The 13,489-nt window shown below is 37.2% G+C and overlaps 2 non-coding genes across 2 annotated transcripts; both read left to right on the forward strand.

Moving 5' to 3' along the window:
• The first annotated feature begins 6,445 nt into the window (after positions 1–6,445).
• Positions 6,446–6,518, forward strand: trnaa-agc (transfer RNA alanine (anticodon AGC)). The gene has a single exon. It is a non-coding gene; the product is annotated as a tRNA-Ala (tRNA).
• Positions 6,519–10,165: 3,647 nt separating this feature from the next.
• trnal-cag (transfer RNA leucine (anticodon CAG)) lies at positions 10,166–10,248 on the forward strand. Its single transcript has one exon. It is a non-coding gene; the product is annotated as a tRNA-Leu (tRNA).
• The last annotated feature ends 3,241 nt before the right edge of the window (positions 10,249–13,489 follow it).

Consider the following 13,489-nt stretch of genomic DNA (forward strand, 5'->3'; position numbering starts at 1 on the left):
CAGCTGGGCGTACAACTAGTTGGTGTGGAGAACATGTTACACATACAGTGTGCTATTATTTCAAGCTTATGAAGTACATGCTAGTTCACTACAAACAACTCACAAAGTACAAATTCTTCATCATTCTAAACAAAGCATGTAGTACAGGACATTACCGCTTACCTAATGCAGTAAGAAACAACTCTCCCGAACAGGGACTTGAACACTGGACCTCAGATTAAAAGTCTGACGCACTACCGACTGAGCTATCCAGGCTCAACCCTTTTACAGCTTACAATAGATAACCCTTTTACATCTTTAACACTTCTGTAAGTCGCTCTGGATAAGAGCGTCTGCTAAATGCAGAAAATGTAAATGTAAATGTAAAATGTAAAACCCTCTACCATACATAATAATGTGAAAAGCTATAACAGTTAGTACAAATCTTAGTACTAGTTAGTCTTAGTTTTTTATTATTTATTATTTCAAATGCCATTAATAATTTATATTCACTGATTTGTGAGATATCAGCAGTAGTAGGTCATGTTTAACTGGTTTAATATTGTGAGTATGTTGGGCGGTTTTCCATTCATTTTGGCAGCTTTTAAATGCGCAATCTGGCAACCCTGGCTGAAGAGTTCATTCATATTTTGGAGCGATGTATGTTTGTATGCTAGAATATAAATAACATCTTTTACAAACTGTCTATTACATTGACATTTTCTCTTCTGTCTAAACATTTTTGGAATTGGGTTTGTAAAGATAAGGGATACAGTAGATAATATATGTAAAGAGCTAAACTAACCGAGAGAAGCGCTAACGGTGGTGGAAGAGTCTAAAAGAGTTTGGAACATAGTCGTATCATCATAGCAGTACAACACAGTTTTGTCCGTAGCATCCGAAAATATCCAGAAGCTAATATACACAAACTTTTCTTTAAAAAATAAACTTACCTTGTTAATAAAGTATGACCACAATTTCTAAACAAACACAGTATCCGCTGCTGCAGTCTCTACACAAACTTTTCTGCACTGAAATCGCAAGAACACATTTTATGGATATTACGGTAATGCACTGAAAACGCGTCCTACAGTCATACAAGCACATACAGCAGTGTGTGAGTTTACACTAATCAACCATAACATTAAAACCACCTCCTTGTTTCTACACTCACTGTCTATTTTATCAGCTCCACTTACCATATAGGAGCACTTTGTAGTTCTACAATTATTGACATGACCACTACAGAGCAGGTATTATTTGGATGGTGGATCATTCTCAGCACTGCAGTGACACTGACATGGTGTTGGTGTGTTAGTGTGTGTTGTGCTGGTATGAGTGGATCAGACACAGCAGCGCTGCTGGAGTTTTTAAATACCGTGTCCACTCACTGTCCACTCTATTAGACACTCCTACCTAGTTGGTCCACCTTGTAGAGATAGTCAGAGACGATCGTTCATCTATTGCTGCTGTTTGAGTTGGTCATCTTCTAGACCTTCATCAGTGGTCATAGGACACTGCCCACAGGGTGCTGTTGGCTAGATGTTTTTGGTTGGTGGACTGTTCTCGGTCCAGCAGTGACAATGAGGTGTTTAAAAACCTGCAGCGCTGCTATGTCTTATCCACTCATACCAGCACAACACACTAAGACACCACCACCATGTCAGTGTCACTGCAGTGTTGAGAATGATCCACCACCCAAATAATACCTGCTCTGTAGTGGTCCTGGGAGAGTCCTGACCATTGAAGAACAGCATAAAAGGGGGATAAAAAAGCATGTAGAGAAACAGATGGATTACAGTCAGTAATTGTAGAACTACAAAGTGCTTCTATATGGTGGAGCTGATAAAATGGACAGTGAGTGTAGAAACAAGGAGGTGGTTTTAATGTTATGGCTGATCGGTGTATACTCACCATGTATGCGTGGCTTTCCTCCGGGTATGAAAACGTGCCAGTAGGTGTAATTGCTGCTCTAAATTGCACCTGTATGTGTGAGTGAGTGGATAAATTAGTGTGTGATGCTTTGCGATGGTTTGATGCGCCCTGTCCAGGGTGTATTTTTGTCTTGAGCCCCGTGTTCGTGACACTGGACTCACGCTTGCCCTGTAATGCTGAATATCAATACAGGCAAATGAAGCGCATTTAAAAAAAGCTTTAAAGCATTCTTGAAAAATGATGAGGCCAACCTTTTTAAAAAGTAGATCCCGATGACCTGTTGACTGAAATAGTAGATCCCAAACCACAGAAGTGTGGGCACCAGTTTTCCATTGGCTACGTTTTAACAAGACGTACCAAGAATGGCCTGTAGATGGCGCACTGTAGTCGTTTTTAAAAGCAAGCCAATTATGCCACTGAACTTAAATATGTACAATACTTTATAATGTATCAATTGTAACAGTATCAAATAATAAAACATTATAAAAAATTATAAGTTTATGCGTTTCTGTCAAAACAAAACAAAAAAGGTATGTAAACAAAACTGTTTGAGCGTAAATAGGGCGTTACTGACATTGTAACACGGACAGACTAGCCTTATGGTTGATGCTGCAACGAATTTGACCGTAATTTCATCTTTTCAGATTGCAAAATGATCATAATGTTTGTGTACTGGAGAATGTGGGCATCGATCCCGCTACCTCTCGCATGCAAAGCGAGCACTCTACCATTTGAGCTAATTCCCCTTACACAAAACTTTCCTTTACCCTTTGTAAATTGTAATATACTAACAGAGTGTTAATGCTGCATTATAAAGTGAGGGGGCAACATGTTTAAGCTCACGTACTCTTTTCTATATTATGCGTTGCTTTTCATTAAAATGTTATGTGCATTTATATGTGGCAAAATAAAAAAATCCATAAAAATCAAATTGAGTTAGCAGAGAACCTTAAATTATACTAAATGGTTCTTCAAGTAGAAACAGTTCTACCAAGAACACAAAAAGAACCCTTAAGAAACACTTCTTAGTGCTACATACATCAGTTGTATTCCACACAGGTCAGCATGCGATTAAACTTTGAAACAGACGTCGTTTTACTTTCTAACTGTATTCATGTTATGTCATCTAGTGGACAATTGAATAGCCTACAACCAGCACAAACAGGGTTTGAGTTCTTAATGAATAATTATTAATCTTAATAAATAATCCAGTCAGTTAAAAACCCAACAAGAAGGCTGTACCTAATACACTCATAGTAGAGAAAACACACCCTAACATGCTAGTGCTGTTACAGTGCTAAGAATGATCCACCCAAAATCATTATTTGGTCAGTTGGAGATCTCATATGGGGCTCCCTTTCTATTGATTTTTGGTTTACAGCCTAGTGACAAAGTGTACAGTGCAGCAAATGGGTTACAGTCAGTACATTTACAATACATAATAATGTTTAAAGATTAAGCAGTTTATGGGTTCGAATCCCACTTCTGACAGCTCATGATTTAAACAAATCTACTTCTTTAGAGGACACAACCATCAGGGAATACAGTTTTCATCAAAGGGTGAACATGGTCTGCAACAATGCTGAGGTAGGTGGTACGTGTCAAGGTGAGGTAGGTTTGGTTTATTTGATGTACTTTACATCCATTTAAATATGTACTTAAATACTTAAATATCCATTTAAGTATGTTTATTCAGCGTCCATTTACATTGTTACAGCAGTATTTTATGACAAAAATGGAAATGTTCACATTAATGAAATTAGGGCTGCACGATATTTCGTTTCAGCATCGTCATCGCGATGTGTGCATGCGCGATAGTCACATCGCAGGACGTGCGATGTTTCTTAATGCAAATGATATCAAATACGTCATGCTACAACTTTTTTGCTGCTTGACACAAAACAAAAATTCACACCGTTCTCATTTTCAATGACGGCTCACACCCGCCTTGTGTACTGAGCAGCAGCCAGTCAGAGGACTCATAAGATCTGGGTTCATTGAGATTTCGGACTCGTGATTCCTGATTCAGTACAAAGATTCGAATCATTAACCCGGTTGATTCAGGAACCGCCCAGCTCTAGTATTGAACAGTCTAATCTGCAGCATTTCTCTCCCATTGATAAAAATACGGAACAAAGCGCATCCCGTATCAGTTCAATACGGAACACGACATTCAGTTTTCAAATACGGAACGATTCCGTATTTTACGGGACGGTTGGCAACCCTAGCGCTAACATGTCAATATAACATCTCGATTCGTGTACAGAAAACGGTTACATTTGCTGACAAGCCCATACTTGCTAATAAAAACACTTGTTTAAAATCAATAATTATTTATTTACGTTTGAAAATAACTTTGTCCGCTCCGTCAGCCATGTTTATTTTTCTGTGAGAGAAGAGATATTGAAGCTTTCTTAGTTTAATGCTCAGTTTCAACCAAGTACAAAGATGTAGCTGGTCATAATCTTTTGTAACCCTTGTAGGCACCACCCTTTTTCACAGATGAGCCCCTTATTTAGAGTAAGATACATGCATTATTAATATTATTAGCAATGTGGTGAAAATTCCTGCATTTTTTTAATATCGCAATATACAGTATATCGCAGGGGGAAAAAAAATCGCAATGTCAGTTTTTTCCAATATCGTGCAGCCCTAATTGAAATGGACGTAAAGTACATCATTTACTAAATAAACCAAAATGGGAACAAAGACCCCACCACCACCACCACCACCACCACCACAAACACCAAGAAAATAACCCTCCAGCAGAGCTGCAACAAGAACAGGACAATCTCCTACAGGTCCAACGAAATAAAATAGAAAAATGCACTTCAAAAAAGACCTCACATTGTTCGTCCTAAAGGCTAAGATTAACGTTTTAAATTAACTGAGTCTGTGATGGTTTAAAAACAACGCGTAATATAGAAAAGAGTACGTGAGTTTAAACACGTTGCACCCTCACTTTATAATGCAGCATCAACACTCTGTTAGTCAGTGGTGTATAGTAACGAAGTAATAATACTTCGTTACAGTACTTAAGTAGTTTTTTGAAGTACTTGTACTTTACTGGAGTATAAAAACTTTCACTTTTACTCCACTACATCTTCTAAAGAAATTGTGTACTTTTACTCCGTTACATTCGCTGTATGTAAATTCGTTACTCGTTACTACAAAATGAAAGTTAAATGATGTGAGATGTGTGACGGACTGCACGCTGGTTTGGTGAATCTGCGCTTGTGAGTTAAACACATTAATGCGCATGTGCAAACGTTCTCTAAAAGCTATCAGAGTTTTCTAGATGTGCGTCGTTCACCCAAAGACCCGCAAATATGGAGATTTCAGAAGCTCCAACACACTGATGTAAGTTAACAATGATTAACAAAGTAAAGCTGAAGCATCAGCGTTTTTTTTTTCATATTATTAGCATTAACATTGTTCAGATATCTACCTACCACTTTCACCGATTACATTCGAACCACAAATAAAACGTTTCATAAATCATTACATTTGTTTGGAATTCATTGACTGCAAAACTCATGAAGACACGTCCATTATTTTTAAAAACTCGCCTACGGACAAATATTTCCTCAGATAACTTCTGTATTAGACCGGCGGAGGAGAGATTCATGGTGCTGAGGAACATGCAGCACGTCTTTAACCTTTAATGCTCTCAACAAGAACTCAACTTATCCAACTTATTATTAATGATTTTTCAGCTGTTGGCTTCAAGTTAGAAATGGTGTTTTCTTAAAGTAAGAATACCAATATTTTTTTAGTTTAACACATGCCATTCAGTGAGTAGATACAGCCCAAAAAAGATGATTTAAATACAGCTTATTTTACTCAAATATTTTGATTTAAAATAATGGTTGAACAGATCATTAAAGGGATAAAAGTGCCACACGTTGTTAAACTCTCTTGAGTTTTGCTTTAAATTAATTATGCCAAAATTATTTTTTTGTTATTGAAATATACTACCCAAATAAAAAAATGGGACAGTATAGAAAATGCAAATAAAATAGATGCAGTGTTTCTTACATTTACATCGACTCATATTCTAAAAACGTTGGAACAGGAACATTTAGGGCTAGTAATAAGTTAAAAAAACAATTAAATAATGTCATGATTTCAAACAGGTGATGTCAACAAATGATCATGAATTGGCACAAATCATGTTCAGATGAAAGGAAGAAAACAGGTTAATTGTTAAGGTGGTTTACAGGCTTAAAAGAACAATCTTTATATTTAAAATGACCGCTTCCATTTATACTAACAGCATTTACTTTTACTTCTACTTTTAATACTTAAGTACATTTAATATCAAATTACTTTTGATACTTAAGTACATTAAACATCATATACTTTTAGACTTTTACTTAAGTAATATTCTAAAAGGTGACTTTTACTTCTATCAAAGTAAATTTCTGGTAAGATACTTGTACTTTTACTCAAGTATGGCCTTCCAGTACTTTATACACCACTGCTGTTAGTACATTACAATTTACAAATCATAAAGGAAGGTTCTGTGTAAGGGGAATTAGCTCCAATGGTAGAGCGCTCGCTTAGCATGCGAGAGGTAGTGGGATCGATGCCCACATTCTCCAATGCCGAAACATTATGATCACTTAAAGGCAACACATAATATGAAAGTCGTTGCTCACTGAAACGCTGCATCAAACATTAGGTCAGTCTGTAAGTTTTACAGCGACAGTTATGCTCTATTTTTACTCAAATCCTTTGGTTTAAAGGCCTTTTTTGACTTGTTTAAATTGACAAATGTAGCGCCCCCTAGCACCCCTGGCTGTATTTGGAAAGCGCTCCCTGACTTCTTTTATTTGTTTAAGAAATCTCTTTCTTTGTGGTAATGTAAGGATTTAAAAGGGCCATTACTTATCAGTACTTACGGTTATTTTATATTTAAGCTATACTCTTATTTAAACCGAAAAACTACTTCAATTACCCTATATTTATGTGGTACTAACCTTGCACAAAAAAACCTGCGACTAACACCATTTACAGTAGCTGTATCAACATTATCCCTGACTCACATACCAAACTTGTATACGTTAATAATACTTAAACAAATTAACTATTTACTCATTTACACAATCTTTAATATGCATTTCAAACCCCAATATATTTTACAAAAATGTCATAATACAGATTCACTCAAATTACCATCAGTAATATTCAAAATATTATCAATCTCTCCTAAGTTAGGTAAATAACTAACTAAAAATTTTTTTAATTACCATTGCATTGCAGGCCTGATCCAACCTAATAGTCCCAATCAACACAGATCATGAAGTATATTTGGTCGGTTGTGGTGGAGCTGTCCACGTTCTTTGTTTACATGGATGAAACAGAAAAAATCCACCAGTCTTTTTCCTTTTGATCTTGGATGAAACAATCAGAGTTAATCCGATGCTTTTAATCCACTGTAATCATCACAGTTGCTGAGGAAGCGTACTGCCTTCAATGTCCATGCGCGAAACTCAAGAGACGAAGTTCACGGCTGATACAGCATAAACAATGTCACTAATCGACTGCAAGATGTTAATATAAGATTCACTGTCCGTTTGTCTTTACGCATCAACAGAGATAAATCCTAAACAGGTGTTTTACCCGCTTACATGACACTTGTTTCACATCACGCTATTTTCTCCACTTTTTTCTTCTTTTCCCGACCTGTGACAGTTCATGCTGATTGGCTTAAAAATGAATCAAGGGATTTACATACACTTTACTTTAAACAGCATAAAACAACCAGAACATTATTTACAGAACAAATAAGAACAACTTATTTACTAGTTATAAATTAACATAAAATATTAGTAATCCCCAAATTTTAATTGGGCTACACAAACACACAATAACTTATAATTCTCCAATTTTGAAATGTCTCGGAGTTTTATCTAAAACGACTTTTTGTTAAAGTAGCGGTACGTGACTTTTTAATGATTTTTCATCTGGTGAACTGTTTTGTAAAAGATGAAAAGCTGAAACTCACGACATCCCCTTTAAAATGCAGCATCAACCCTTAAGTCAGTCTATCAGTGGTACAAAGACAGTTTTGATTGGGTTTAGTTCGTCCTAAAGTCTGCGATAAACGGAGTCTGTGATGGTTTAAAAGCAAGGTATAATACAGAAAAGAGTATGTGAGCTTAAACACGTTGCACCCTCACTTTATAATGCAGCATCAACGCTCTGATAGTACATTACAATTTACAAAAGGCTAAAGGGGGTTAATCGTAAGGGGAATTAGCTCGAATGGTAGAGTGTTCGTTTAGCATGCGAGCGGTAGCTGGATCGATGCTCGCATTCTCCAATGCAGAAGCATTGCAAACTTTTAAGCACATTTTCCCATGAGCTAAGTAGGGACTTGTAAATAACATTTAGACTTGTAACGCACTGTAGTTAAAAACATGGTCTTCATAATATTTATTTTGTTCTTCTGTCTGTGTAGGGTTTTTACCATGAAGTAAAATCGAGGGAATCTAAATGCAATTATCCATCCAACAATCCATTCATTAGCTTTTAACTATTCATGCAAATGAATGACTTTTTATATTTATATATTGCTCATTGTAGTACTTGTGTCTACATGGACTTGAACATCACATGACTAAACATTAGGTAGAACTACAGAGACTTATTTACTGTCTTTACAAATTGGCATAAAGTACTCGACGAGTACAACACACTGAACAATAAAATATAGATGACATACTATAGGCCAGTGAGGTGGCTGCTGCTTCTGGGTGTGTAGTTTCTAAATGATCAAGTCAGCACAGGCACAAGCACTACAAGTATTTATAATAAATATCATTTTATGTTCAATATTGTGTATATACTGTATCCTTTCCCTCCGCCCAGTAAAAAATGACCCACCACAACCCCGTCCAAGATAAAATGTTTGATGAAAATTAAATAAAATAAAAGAATATGCTGCACTTACAAGCACCTGAGATAAATCTACTTTTGGTTTAAACTAGACTGTGCTGGTGTTATGTTGGGTTAGTCTGTAACTGAGCAACAGTGTATGCTACAATGACAACTATAACAATGGTTATCACTGCACACTAAGCTATTCAGTTTTTTTGTGATTGTCATTTTAAGACAATACTGAACCAGTCATCAATAAGAGGTCAGTCAGGACACAGAAAGAACTAATTATGTAAGGGCCAAAATAGTGCAGGATATACCTACTGTTTAGTGCAGTGCAGTAACAAAACAGCTTTGTAAGGCAAGAACTGAACAATTTAAAAAAGCATGTAATTCGACATAGAATATGTGGGTATTAATATGTACAACTCAGTGCATTTTTAGGCTGCACATAATTATAGTTTAGTTGGTGTGGAGAACACATTCACTATGCGATTGTTTCAAGCTGATCACTTAGAAATATCTCACCAAGTATAAATTCTTTAACTTTCTTAACAAACCATGTAGTACGGGACAATGCCGCTTACCCAACACAGTAAGAAACAACTCACCCCAACAGGGACTTGAACCCTGGACCCTCAGATTAAAAGTCTGTTGCTCTACCGACTGGGCTGTAAAGATCCGTGCTGGCTCTCTTGAAGGCGATTATAAAAAGTTTTAGGTGAAGGTTGTTGCTGTTTACACACAAAGAAAAACATCTCTGGAGGAGAATTTTGCAGGTAGATTACAAACAGACTCCTTTCTTTCACCTTTTCCCTTTTTTCCTGTATCAATTGCACGATTGTTTTCCAGTCATTAAAATGTTATGTGCATTTATATGTGGCAAGAGAAAAAAAATCCATAAAAATCTAATTGAGTTAGCAAAGAACCTTGAATTATAGTTCTACCAAGAACACAAAAAGAACCCTTTCAAAAAACATTAATTCGTCAGTTGGAGATCTCATATGGGGCTCCCTTTCGATTGATATATGGTTTACAGCCTAGTGACAAAGTGTACAGTGCAGCAAATGGGTTACAGTCAGTAAATTTACCATACATAATAATGTGAAAAGATTAAGCAGTTCGTACAAATGGTGGTGTCGATGGTACCCAAGCTAGTCAGGATGAGGTCTAAAACGCTAAGTTCAGGTCACAGTGTCCCATGAGGTGTGGGTTTGAATCCCACTTCTGACTGCTAGTGCTCTATACAAATTTATGTCTTTAACCCACTAACATACATAATAATGTGAAAAGACTCGGCACTTTGTACAAATCTTTGGCCATGTGAGGGTGTTGTTGGTAATTGGCATTAGGACCTCGCAAGCATGTCAGGATGGCCGAGCGGTCTAAGGCGCTGCGTTCAGGTCGCAGTCTCCCCTGGAGGCGTGGGTTCAAATCCCACTTCTGACATCTCATGCTTTATGCAAGTTTACTTCTTCAGAGGACACAGCCATCAGGGAATACAGTTTGCATGAACTGGGTGTACATGGTCTGCAACAATGCTGAGGTACAGTAGGTGGTACGTGTCAAAGTAACATCTGCATGGATGCCAGGACCTTGGTTTTTGATCTCTAAAAATGTGAGAAATTTAAACATGTATTCATCCTGATCATAAAGTATGTTTATTCAGCGTCTATTTACATTGTTACAGCAGTATTTTACAACTGAAATGTTCACATTATTTAAATGTATGTTAAGTACATTGTATACTAGCTGTTTACTTTTTTCCTAAGTAAAAACTGTCATTACCTCAACATGTCATTACCAACACATATCTTGTTGTGATGGTAAAAACACTTAGTGATGGTAATTACAGGTTTTTAGTTTCACCATCACTATCTTATTAACTATTTAATAATTAAAGCTAATTAAAGCTAAATAAGCATAATGGTTTTATTATACAAGGAAACATTAATTTTCACTGATTAGTCAATATGGCCCACAATTCTCCTTTACCCTTTGTAAATTGTAATGTACTACAGAGCGTTGATGCTGCATTATGAAAGGGCCAAAATAGTGTGGAGCTGATAAAATGGACAGTGAGTTTAGAAACAGAGAGGTTTTTTTAATGTTATGTTCTAACCTGTAATAAATTAGGTGGAGGTGGAGGCAAACCGCAAATTAGAAAAACAGTGGCCACATTTCATGTAAATCACGCTGACCTGTTAGAATGAGGGGCGATGTACCAGTATGCACTGTGCGAACAACTGGTAGATCGCGATCGACGTATTGGGCACACCTGATGTATAACAACTGTACTTTTGGTAACCCCTTTGGAGTCCTTCTAAGGAATTGCTCCTGATAACTTTTATTGTTTATTGAAACACAACATTTCCATCACAGATCTGTTTCAAAATTTGTAAGGTCAGTTATCAGATCTTGTATTTCTAAATTAAACTGTAATGAGTGACATTATGAGCTTTAATTAACATATCCTTCTGAGACAGAGCAATTCATTTTTGTCCCCTGTGGGAACATGTGTCTGAGATCTCTAACACAAGCACCATTGATGCAATGCATTTGAGTACTACTGTACTTTATAGAGTACACCCTGGGCTTTTTAGTAATGTCACATTTGTGGGTGTGTGGCAGCTCATGATCTTTCTTGTAATCTTTTCCTAATAATCAAATTGTTTCAAAAGATTTAAAAATGTACAGCAATTTTATTCAATGTCCTTTGTAGTGGACAGCAGGACTTTCTACCCCCTGTATTTAGCCTATTTCTATACAAGGAAGCAGAAGGCTAAGTAAGACAGAAGATTTTATTACAAATGTATGCAAGAGAGTCAGATTTAAGGGGTGGCTTGGTGGGTAGCACTGTCACCTCACAGCAAGAAGGTCCTGGGTTCAATCCCCAGGCGGGCCGCTCTGCGTCCTTTCTGTGTGGAGTTTGCATGTTCTTCCAGTGTCTGTGTGGGTTTCCTGGAGTTAATTGGAGACACTGAATTGCCCTATGGGTGTGTGTGTGTGTGTCTTCCCTGCAATAAGACACACACAGCAGTGCTTCTGGAGTTTTTAAACACTGTTACTGCTGGACTGAGAATAGTCCACCAACCAAAAACATCCAGCAAACAGCACCCTGTGGGAAGCGTCCTATGACCACTGATGAAGGTCTAGAAGATGACCAACTCAAACAGCAGCAATAGATGAGCGATCGTTTCTGAATTTACATCTACAAGGTGGACCAACTAGGTAGGAGTGTCTAATAGAGTGGACAGTGAGTGGACACTGTATTTAAAAACTCCAGCAGTGCTGCTGTGTCTGATCCACTTATACCAGCACAGCACACACTAACACACCACACACTAACACACTAACACACTAACACACTAACACACCACCACAGTGGTAGCCTAGTGGGTAGAGCTTTGGGCTATTACCCAGAATTGGCGGTTCAAATCCAGGCTCTGCTATGCAGCCACTGTTGGGTCCTTGAGCAAGGCCCCTGTCTGCTCCAGGGGTGCTGTACGATGGTTGACCCTGTACTCTGACCCCAGCTTCCAAACAAGCTGGGATATGCGAAGAAAGAATTTCATTGTACTATGTATATATGACAAATAAAGTATGTCTATATCTTTATATCTACCATGTCACTGCAGTGCTGAGAATCATCCACCACCTAAATAATACCTGCTCTGTGGTGCTCATGTCAATAATTGTAGAACTACAAAGTGCTCCAATATGGTAAGTGGAGCTGATGAAATAGACAGTGAGTGTAGAAACAAGGAGGTGGTTTTAATGTTATGGTTGATTAGTGTAAACTCACACACTGTTGTATGTGCTTGCATGACTGTAGGACGCGTTTTCAGTGCATTACCGTAATATCCATAAAATGTGTTCTTGAGATTTCAGTGCAGAAAAGTTTGTGTAGGGACTGCAGCAGCGGATACTGTGTTTGTTTAGAAATTGTGGTCATACTTTTTTCAACAAGGTAAGTTTATTAAAATAAACGTTTTTTTATATTAGCTTCTGGATATTTTCGGATGCTACGGACAAAACTGTGTTGTACTGCCATGATGATACGACTATGTTCCAAATCCTTTTAGACTCTTTCACCACCGTTAGCGCTTCTCTCAGTTAGTTCAGCTCATTAAATATATTATCCACAGTATCGCTTACTTTTACAAACCCAATTTAAAAAATGTTTAGACAGAAGAGAAAATGTCAATGTAAATAGACAGCAGTTTGTAAAAGATAGCATACAAACATACATCTCTCTAACATGTGAATAAACGCTTTAGCCAGGGTTGCCAGATTGCTCATTTCAAAGTCTGTCAAAATGCATGGAAAAACTCCCAACATACTCACGAAAAACAGCCGATAATCAGCGCTTAAACAATATTAAACCAGTTAAACATGATCTACTACTGCTGATATCTCACAAATCAGTGATTATAAATTATGAATGGCATTTTAAATAATAAAAAACTAAGACTAAGACTAACTAGGACTAAGATTTGTACGAACTTTTGTATCTTTTCACATTATTATGTGTGGTAGAGGGTTAAAGAAGTAAATTTGTATAAAGCATGAGCTGTCAGAAGTGGGATTCAAACTCACGCCTCCAGGGGAGACTGCGACCTGAACGCAGCGCCTTAGACCACTCGGCCATCCTGACTAGCTGGGATTTCATTGATACCACTTTCGCCCA

This window comes from Trichomycterus rosablanca, unplaced genomic scaffold, assembly GCF_030014385.1.
Source record: "Trichomycterus rosablanca isolate fTriRos1 unplaced genomic scaffold, fTriRos1.hap1 scaffold_261, whole genome shotgun sequence".
NCBI lineage: Eukaryota > Metazoa > Chordata > Actinopteri > Siluriformes > Trichomycteridae > Trichomycterus > Trichomycterus rosablanca.